This window comes from Corvus brachyrhynchos, unplaced genomic scaffold, assembly GCF_000691975.1.
Source record: "Corvus brachyrhynchos isolate BGI_N302 unplaced genomic scaffold, ASM69197v1 scaffold1, whole genome shotgun sequence".
In the NCBI taxonomy this organism is placed as follows: domain Eukaryota; kingdom Metazoa; phylum Chordata; class Aves; order Passeriformes; family Corvidae; genus Corvus; species Corvus brachyrhynchos.
The window spans coordinates 10,029,854-10,038,688 of NW_008237222.1; the positions used below are offsets into that span (position 1 = coordinate 10,029,854).

General features: G+C 39.3%; 1 protein-coding gene across 1 annotated transcript in view; it reads left to right on the forward strand.

Moving 5' to 3' along the window:
* The window catches only part of TECPR2 (tectonin beta-propeller repeat containing 2), a 40,776-nt gene extending 39,595 nt beyond the window's left edge, over positions 1–1,181 (forward strand). Inside the window, 1 exon segment of the mRNA XM_017729099.1 lies at positions 592–1,181. The gene's annotated coding sequence lies outside the window, so the exon portion shown is untranslated.
* Positions 1,182–8,835: the final 7,654 nt, after the last annotated feature.

The following is an 8,835-nucleotide window of genomic DNA, read 5'->3' on the forward strand; positions in this document are numbered from 1 at the left end:
TACGGAGCAGGATTGTACAAGGCAGCTTTCATAATTCCTGTTGTGCTGTATTTGTGCCTCCAGCCAGTGCTTTAACATTTGGACTCATATTGTTTTGAGTACCAAACTTAGATGTAGGAAGAACAAAAGGGTAATTGATAGAATTACCTATATATCCCATTAAAAATTGTGATATTGTGAGAAAATACTTAACAATATTCTGATTTTTAGCTATGTTAGCTAAATTTTGAAGTGTCTTATACTTAACAGATGTTGCAACAGGAGTATGTGATGAACTGGGAAGTAACCTAAGTTAATCATTGCAGTTTATTTTTCTTTATACTAAATCTTCTTTGAAAGATACCTCATCTTTTTTAAGCAATAGAACTATAGATGAGAGAACCTGAGTTCAGTATGTAGGCGGAGGAGTTATTTTGTGTTCGTTCTAAGCTTATAAATCATCAGAATGTTTTAAGCAGCTGCTAACCAATACTGTAAAAGAGCCAGCTTGAGGAAAGGCCAAGAGTTGAAAAGTGGGGATGTTTCTGTTTTTCAGAACTTAGCACATATGGAAAAGGATGTGTTTTCTTTTTAACCTCTGTTCTCTTTCAGAATAGTTCATGCGTGTACTGCACTAAACTTGGAACAAACGTGGTGCAAGGTGAGAATGGGAATTGGTGGAGAGAGAACCAAGTTATGTCACGTTTTTTTAGTAGCACTTGTGATATTGGCTGTCAGTTCTAAGTCAGATCTCAGTCCTACAGGAAGGACAGATTTATTTCCCTTTTACAGATGATATGTTTGCTTCTTTGTTATCTCATCTCTATACAGAGATTATCCCAGAGGGATTCTTTTAGCCTGTCTGGAAGTGGATGGTAATGGAATCAGCTTGTGAAGTAACCCAGTCTGTTTTATGCAAGCATAGCTTGGTGTCTTGAGGACCCCAAAGAAGCTGAAATTCAGCTTAAAAGTATCTTATGGCAACTCCTGAATCAATCACTTTGGAGAAAGGACATGAGAAAGAACAACTCTGTGCCCTCCAAGCACCAGATGCTCAAGTACAATGGCATTATTTAACAGTGACACTTTTGTATTACATTTTTCAAAGTCATCTTAGTAATGGTTTGAGCTTGCTAGTTGTTTATTTACTGTATAATACTGTTCCTTGCTATGGTCATTAATATTAAATTGGTGTCAAGAGCTCTTACAGACTACTTTTTAGGGTAGTTTCAACAAAATTAGGATGGGTTTTTTTACTTTTATTTCTGTATTTAGGTTTTTGGTTTTGTTTGTGCTTTAAGACAAGTGCAATAAATTAGATTTTTAAGAAATAAATTACCGTGGTAAGACTCATCTTTTGTATGATTTACAAGAGAGTTCTCTTATGTCTGGCAATTGTGTTGTTGTGAAAGACTGTGCTTATGAAATCCCTGCCCTAATGTTGTCCCAGACAACATGGTAACTACAATATAAGGACCTTGATACTGTGAAGTTTATTTTGCATATTTTTTAAATTGTGACAGGCGTATCAAGCCAGCAAAATGTTCATCTTTTAAGCAAAGGCAATTAAACACATCTCATATTTTAATATTAAGCTTGTTGCCTCCATATTAAGATAGTCTTGCTGTAATAGCAGTAAACAAATGTCTTTCCTTACAATGCTGAACAAAAATTGCATGTTGACTATTTTAGCTCAGTGAAAAATACACATTTGTGGTCCCAGCTAGAAAATGGTCCAGCAGAAAATGGTGATTGTACCACATGTGCTGTAACTGCACCCTTCCTTGAATTTTACATTATCTGAGGACTTCCTGTGTTTCTGGCATTTTACTGGAACTGCAGCTGGGGCTTAAAAGAGAGCACCTTGGCTTTGCTTCCCAGAGGAGAGAGCTGTTTCCTGAGTGAGTCGGGACCTGGGTAACTTCACACAAGAAAACAACAGTGATTAATGAGGCTTCTGACTCTTAAACACACTTCCAGCCCCAGGAATCTTGTTCAGATTCAGATGGCAGTGTCCTTGCCTAATTATCATAGCTTTTATCTTGACAAACTGGTTGAGCTGCTTCTCTGACTCCTGCAGGAAAATAGTAGTCTCCTTACAGCACTGGCTCCTTGCTATTGTTCAGGAGTAATCCTGATGTCACAGTGTAAGCAAGGTGACTGTGATGAGTTGTTGTGAAACAACCATCTTACATAGATGAGAAACTCTTGGTTTTCTTAGTCTCACAGCAATAAAAGTAAATAGGATCATGTTAAATGGTACAGAGAAAATCTTTCACTAACAAGTGTCAAAAAAAATACATTAATTGCTTAGGTAAGATTGCAGAACTGTTGATATGAAACACTGCTACTACTAGGAAAATTGAGAATGAGAAACAATTATGAACTTGGGTCATTGTCTAAACATAGCTTTATTTGTGCAGGTACAAAGTTTCACATGTCTTCAGCCTTCACATCCTTTTCAAAGAGTGTCTGATGGAATGGACCAGAATTCCCCCTTCTTCCCACACACTTGTTATCATGAGAATGCCGTAAATCCCATACAATACTTTTCAATAGATGAGTTCTGCCGATCATTTCAAAGGCACTTCTGGGTAATTTCAGACTTGTGTGACATTCTGGCTTATATTTTTGCTTTTCTCTTAGAACTCCCTTTAATGAGTAAGCTTCTGCTAGTTGTTTCTGCAAGTTCTGGATAGATTTCAAGGAACAACCTTGATACACCTTTTCAGTAAATGCTGTTCTGAGTATAAAGGCTTGAAATTCAAGTGCTTGTATGCCTATGGCTTTGCCTGGTTAATTAGCAATTAGTGAAGCATAAATTGTTTATGAAGGTACGGAGTTCTCCTCATAACCTTGGTGTAAGTTCTCAGGTCTCCAGATTTTACATTAACTGGCCCTGTCTACATCCCATCCCTGTTGTCAGGAGTAGAGAGGTAAGACTGGATTGAGGATTTCCAAAATGTAAAATGTGAGATGCAAGCTGTATTCCTCTTGCAGCCTGCTGAAAGCAAAAGTTACATGTTGGAAATAGTATTGTGGTGGCAAGTAGCCAGCTAAGAAAACGGATGGATCCCTTGCCAGACAAAACCCTGATTTTTTGATAATGAGTTATTGTAGTTAAAAATAACCACTCTTGTATCAGCAGGACAGAAGAGAAATTGTAATATATAGGACTAGATTTTAATTACTGGAAAGCAAAAATTGAGTTGCAATCATTATCTTTTGTGAATTACTACAACCAGAGCTCCACCAATAAAGATTAAAATGTCTGGATGAATGAAATTATCTCCCTAGTGTTCGGAATAGCTATATCTAGGTTATCAGTTATGGATTTCTCACTGCTTGAAACTGAGATGGGAAGTGAGGTTTGGGTTCAGTGCAGCAAATGTTTTAGAATGTTCTGTGGCTGGTATCGCCCTAGAAGCTGGGTGAAATTACCATGATGATTCCTTTGGTCCTTGAGTCTTACCTGACTTGAAATCTATTTAAATATATCTATCAAATTGTTATATTAGCCATAAGGTTAAACATAAGGTTAAAGTCCTGCTTGATGCTAGTGGAGGAAAAAAGCATAGGAAAAGTAAAGATCTGTTTGAGAATCATCATGTTCTTATGGATGGTGGACTTTTTATATATGTATATGTATATGCACATACATAAAAGCTTTGATTTCTGTTCTGTAAAAGCTAATAACAGTGATAATAAAATACCAAAAAGTACTAAATCCTCCAAACTGAAAAATGCCCTTTCCATTTTGGCCCTCAGAAATTACTTCTAAATACAGGGATTTTTATAGCCTGTGATTCTGGTAGAGGCACTGAATAGTACACAGCTGAATAGCACTGAGTGGAGCTGCAGTTACAAATTAATCTTTCAAACATCGTTCACTATTTCTGATATTGAAGAAACCAGTGACTTGTTTTTCCATTTTAATATACTTTTCTCATTACCTCAGCTGAGATACACTTAGAGCAGATAAAGGAAGGAGACTTCCATTTACAACACTTGTGTTTTGAATCTCATATCCAGAGAAAATGTACCTAAAGATGTGTACAGAATTTTATTAAGGTCCTGCACTTACCATCCTGGGTTTGCACAAGTGACTGTGTGCTTTATTTGTATTCAGTGGACCTGCTGTCTAATCAGTGTGGGGAGCCTGTGCTGAGAGCTCTCTGTAGTTAAGGATGTGCAGAGGTATCTTGTGTGTGGAATGGGGAAGTGACACAGGTGTTAACATCTCTTAAAGCATGAAATGAGAATACTCCACAGATGACTCCTTGCTGAGGCTGTCACGCTGCAGTATTTTTCCCTAGATGTGGACTGGATGAATTTAGCTAAGTTCTGCTGGCTCAGGTGAAAGATAAAGCTAACTAGATCTCTCCCAGAAAAAAAAAAAAAAAAGACTGGGAGGAAAGTTCCAGGGAAGCCCCCAGCAGAATTCCTGGCACATGTGCCTGGCTACAGAGTAGGGGGATGTACCATAGAGAATGAATTTGCTTGAGCTGCAGGGGAAAAACTGCAACTGCCAGCAAGAAAACCCCACAATCCCTGGTTGTTCTAGGGAACAGACCAGCCAGCTGATGCTGGGAAGTGCAAAGTAAGTAGGGTAATTGCTAGAATGACTGAGATTTTACTTGCTCAGCTCCCACGCTTGTCTTGCTAAATCCATTCTGTGCCTCAACAGATGGTCTAAGGTCTGTTCCCTCCATGAGCCGCACCCAGCACTCCAAATTTGGGATAAAAACATGTGAAGCAATGGACCTGCACTTGGTTCCATGGTGCTGTGGTGAAAGTCAGACCTTTTAAGTTAAGGAGAAGATGGTAAATGATCAGTGTAACACTTCAAAATAACATGCGTAGCACTGTTGGTTCTCTCTGTAACTGCTGTAATAATGATGCTGACCTTGTTAAATATTAACGTCGATGCCATAGGTACTTGTGTAGGAGATCTGTTGGCCTTCAGGTCTCATCAGCTGATTACTTAAAATACTGCCAACATGAGGCCTGATTAAAACAACAACAAAATCTGAAACGTGTTTGTCCATACTAGGAATGGATACACTGGGGAGCTGAATCTCCTTGCTTTTAAGGCCTGCTGATGGCTTTTCATACTGTTCTTTGGAGCTCTTTCTCCTATCCTTTCATGCATTTACATGATGCCCATATAGAGCAAATCCTTCCAGGAAAACCCAGGCAACTGTGTTTTGTATGGCACTTTCTTTCCTTCCTCCCCATGTTGCCATTTCTAATTGCTATAGGATGGGAGTTGAGGTCCAGGGATGCAGTGAAGCAGCTCCTTCTACTTCAACTTTGGTTTTAATATAAAGACGGTGCTTAAACTAGCAGATATTTGTTTAACCTCTTCCTTAGTCCTTTGCAGCATGTTTTTCACCATTGCTGGCTGCTTGCAATATAGTGACTTCCTAAACCTGATCTTAATAGAAGACTTTTGAGATGGAAGGTAACAGATGTTTGGTTGGTTTTTTTTTAATGGGTGAGAGATGCCATATTTTTCCAGATGAGTTTTCAAAGCATACCAAGCAAGGTGAGCTCGGCTTTCACTTCAAAAGCCGTGCTTCATTCAATCCCTGAGTGTTGCAATCATACAGCCAGTGATTTCTCAAAGCCACTTTTAGAAGCAGATTGGCATCTGTCTTGCTGTCAGCTTCAGGGACCTTAAGAATAACATTGTCTCTGCAGAACTGTACTGCCAAGAGCCCAGACTTCAGTGTCTCCTTTAGCACATTTGTTCTAGGCAGCATGGACAGGCTCATCACCTACATAGGATTCCCTGCCTGGTAAGTTTTGCCAGCCTCTGTGGGCGATAATAGGAATCTTTTGCAGATCTGGACAAATGGGTAATTTCTTATGTCTGTCTCTAAGGATTCTTGCTTTAAGTCTAGGGTTCCCTGCTAGAGTTCCCAAAGTCAGTCAGGGTGGAACACATCAGCACAAAAGACACAAATTGCATCCTTGATCAGTTAGTACAAATGAAACTTTGTTCATGCCCTCTTCAGGGTGAATTTCACCAAATTTTATGCAGTTTTTAATTTTAAAAGTTGATGTGGAGGGGAGCAGCACAGCCCTTATTGTATCTACCATCTACAATTATTTTAGGACATTGAGTGACAGTGGTTTTCCAAAAGTCCCCATCTCTGACCTTGAGATGGGTACTTTTAAAATCCAGTGCCTAATGGACCCAACAATTAGGCCTCTCACACAGATGATTTGCATGTTATTATTCTGTTTGCATTTTGCATTCAAGATTCTCACCTTTTGTTACTTTTAGTTTTACAAGTACAGCTTGTTCAGAGTGAGTAGATTTAAAATAGCTGTTCCCAAATTCTTGAGTGGGTTGACCTGGGTCACCACTAAAACTTCCTTGTAGATTTTCTTGCACTTTTTCCATCTAGTTTTTAATAGAAAGCACCACAGAAGTTGTACGCTTCTGTAAACAAATGTGGTCTGTGCTAGTTTGAAAACAAACCAGTGAGAGGCTTGTACGCTTCTGTAAACAAATGTGGTCCATCAGCAGTGCCTGATGAAACATCTTTGAGAATCACTGCTCCAGAAACACTGCTGCAGTGGGAATATGCACACTGCTTTCGCCCAAAAAAATAAAAGAAAATAAATCTGAGTTTATTTTTACTAGTACTGGTATTGTTGATGTCTTGACTTGTATTTAGCTGTTTTCCCAATAACAGACTTAGAGTATCTGAATTCAGTTGTCATGTTAGGCTCTGGAACTGAGCTTAACATGAAAACTGGTCACAGTTATTACCCTGCTGACTAGAGGAAAAACAAAAATTTTTTTTTTACTATTTTGAAAAAATACTTTGTGAAAACACAGCCAGGCAAGTCAGGTCAATCCTGGAATGTTTGTCTTTCTTATTTAATTCTATATATATTCATGGCAGAGCTTTTACTACAATGGACCCTGGATAGGCTTTGGAACATTATTAGTAGGACCTAAGGCTTTGCCGTATAACATCTCTGGAGGCAACTCTGCTTATGTTCAGCCAAGTAAGATGTTTTTGGAAGCCATCCCAAGCAAGTGATTTTGCATAATAAATGCATCTTCTTTCTATAATGTGATAGTCTTTCTTCTTTGGCAGTGACTCATAGAATTTTAACATGGATGACACTTGGGGAAAGAACCATCTTTTTTTTTTCCCCCCTCTCTTTATCCCAATGTCTCTGCTGTAGTCCACATAAGTAAGGGGTATCTTTGGGAGCCATTCTGTGCCACTGGTTGAGAAATAGGAGTATATATTTTCAAAAGATAGACAAGTCGTAGGAGGCCTGTGGTAGTGGTTTTGTGTAATATTTGCAGTTTTGTTCCTGGTTTGGGGTGAAGTCTTTTGCATTGCATGGCATAATGCTAATGTAACTTTGTTTCCCTCTGATATTGATGTGTTTACATCAAGGTTACTGCAACAGCTGGAAGCACATGAATTTCAGAAAAACATTCTGAGAAAACCAGTATGAGCAGAGATAATGCTCCTCCCGCTTGGGGAGTGGGGCAGGGATGGAAGTGAGAGTCTTGAAAGAATACCTACCTTAATTCATGGTTGCTAGGGCGAGTAGAAGTAAAATTACGGTTTCAGGGAATGTTGAATAAAGTAATTCTAACCTGTGGAAGATGAACGAGGAAAGAACAGGCTTAATGGCAGGAAGGATTTCCTTATCATAAGACTTACTATGTTGTGCTGTTGTCAGGAAATGGTGGCAGTTCCATTCCATGAAGCATTTAAGATTGGACAAAGGGAACAATTCCTGTAATTATATGAGGGAATGAGAACATCTATCTGTCAGAGGCATTTAATGTTCTATTGCTTTGCTTGATTCTTTTATGCAGGTGGTATCACCTTGCTTTCACTTCTTTAAGTACTCTTATGTCCCTTCGTGTTCTGCTTGGTAGATCTGAATGACATCAGCAGAAAGTCAGGAATTTTGAAGGTGAAGAATGAGTGCATCTTCTTTTGATGTCATTTTCACAGAATCACAGAATGTTATGAGTTGGAAGGGACCCACAAGGATCATCAAGTCCAACTCAGGAATGAATGGCCTGTACAGTCATTTGGTGCTGTGAGCACACAGCAGTTTTGCACACTAGTCCTCCAGCACTTCTCTTATCCAGGAGAACATTCAGGGCTTATTGATGGCCTGTCTGAAAACAGTGCTTTTTATTGCAGAGGAGGCACAAAAGCAATGCCACCAGCAGGCTAATAACACATGACATCACCTGTAAGAGCTGTAACATAAGTGGGGTTTGGTTTGGTTGTTTTTATTTTCAGAACCAGTATGTCACAAGCATAAATAAGAAAGATTTGTCATTACAACAATTTGGGAGACTTGTAAAAGGCAAGTGGTTAGACTTGTGTAAGACATCCATTTTTGTTACACTCTAGGTGTTGGTTCCAATAGTCTTTCTCCACAGAGGTGATACCTGCACAAGTGGGTGCTCATGCATGGTATCAGTCTTTGACTTCAACAGGCCTGAGCTGTCCCTTTTATTTATTACCTGGTCATTTTCCCCAAAACCAGCCATCTCATGTTTTTATTGTGGTAAATCAGCAGTAAACTTGTCTTTACCTAAATGCAGATTGAGAAGGAGAGCAGGCAAACAGGAAAGAGGAATTGAAGGTTTGCTGCTGACAGACTGACTGGACAGGTAGTTCCCAAAGGCTGCTCAGAAAGGAGCAAACCGGAGTGGTGAGCAGAGTGAGGTGACTCTCACTACCCAGTTAAGCAGGACATCAAGCCTGGAACTTATAGTGAGGGTGTGGGCTTGGGAGCAGCGTGATGGGCAGATACATCCTACAGCAGTAGAAAAGTGAGCAAGAAACCAGT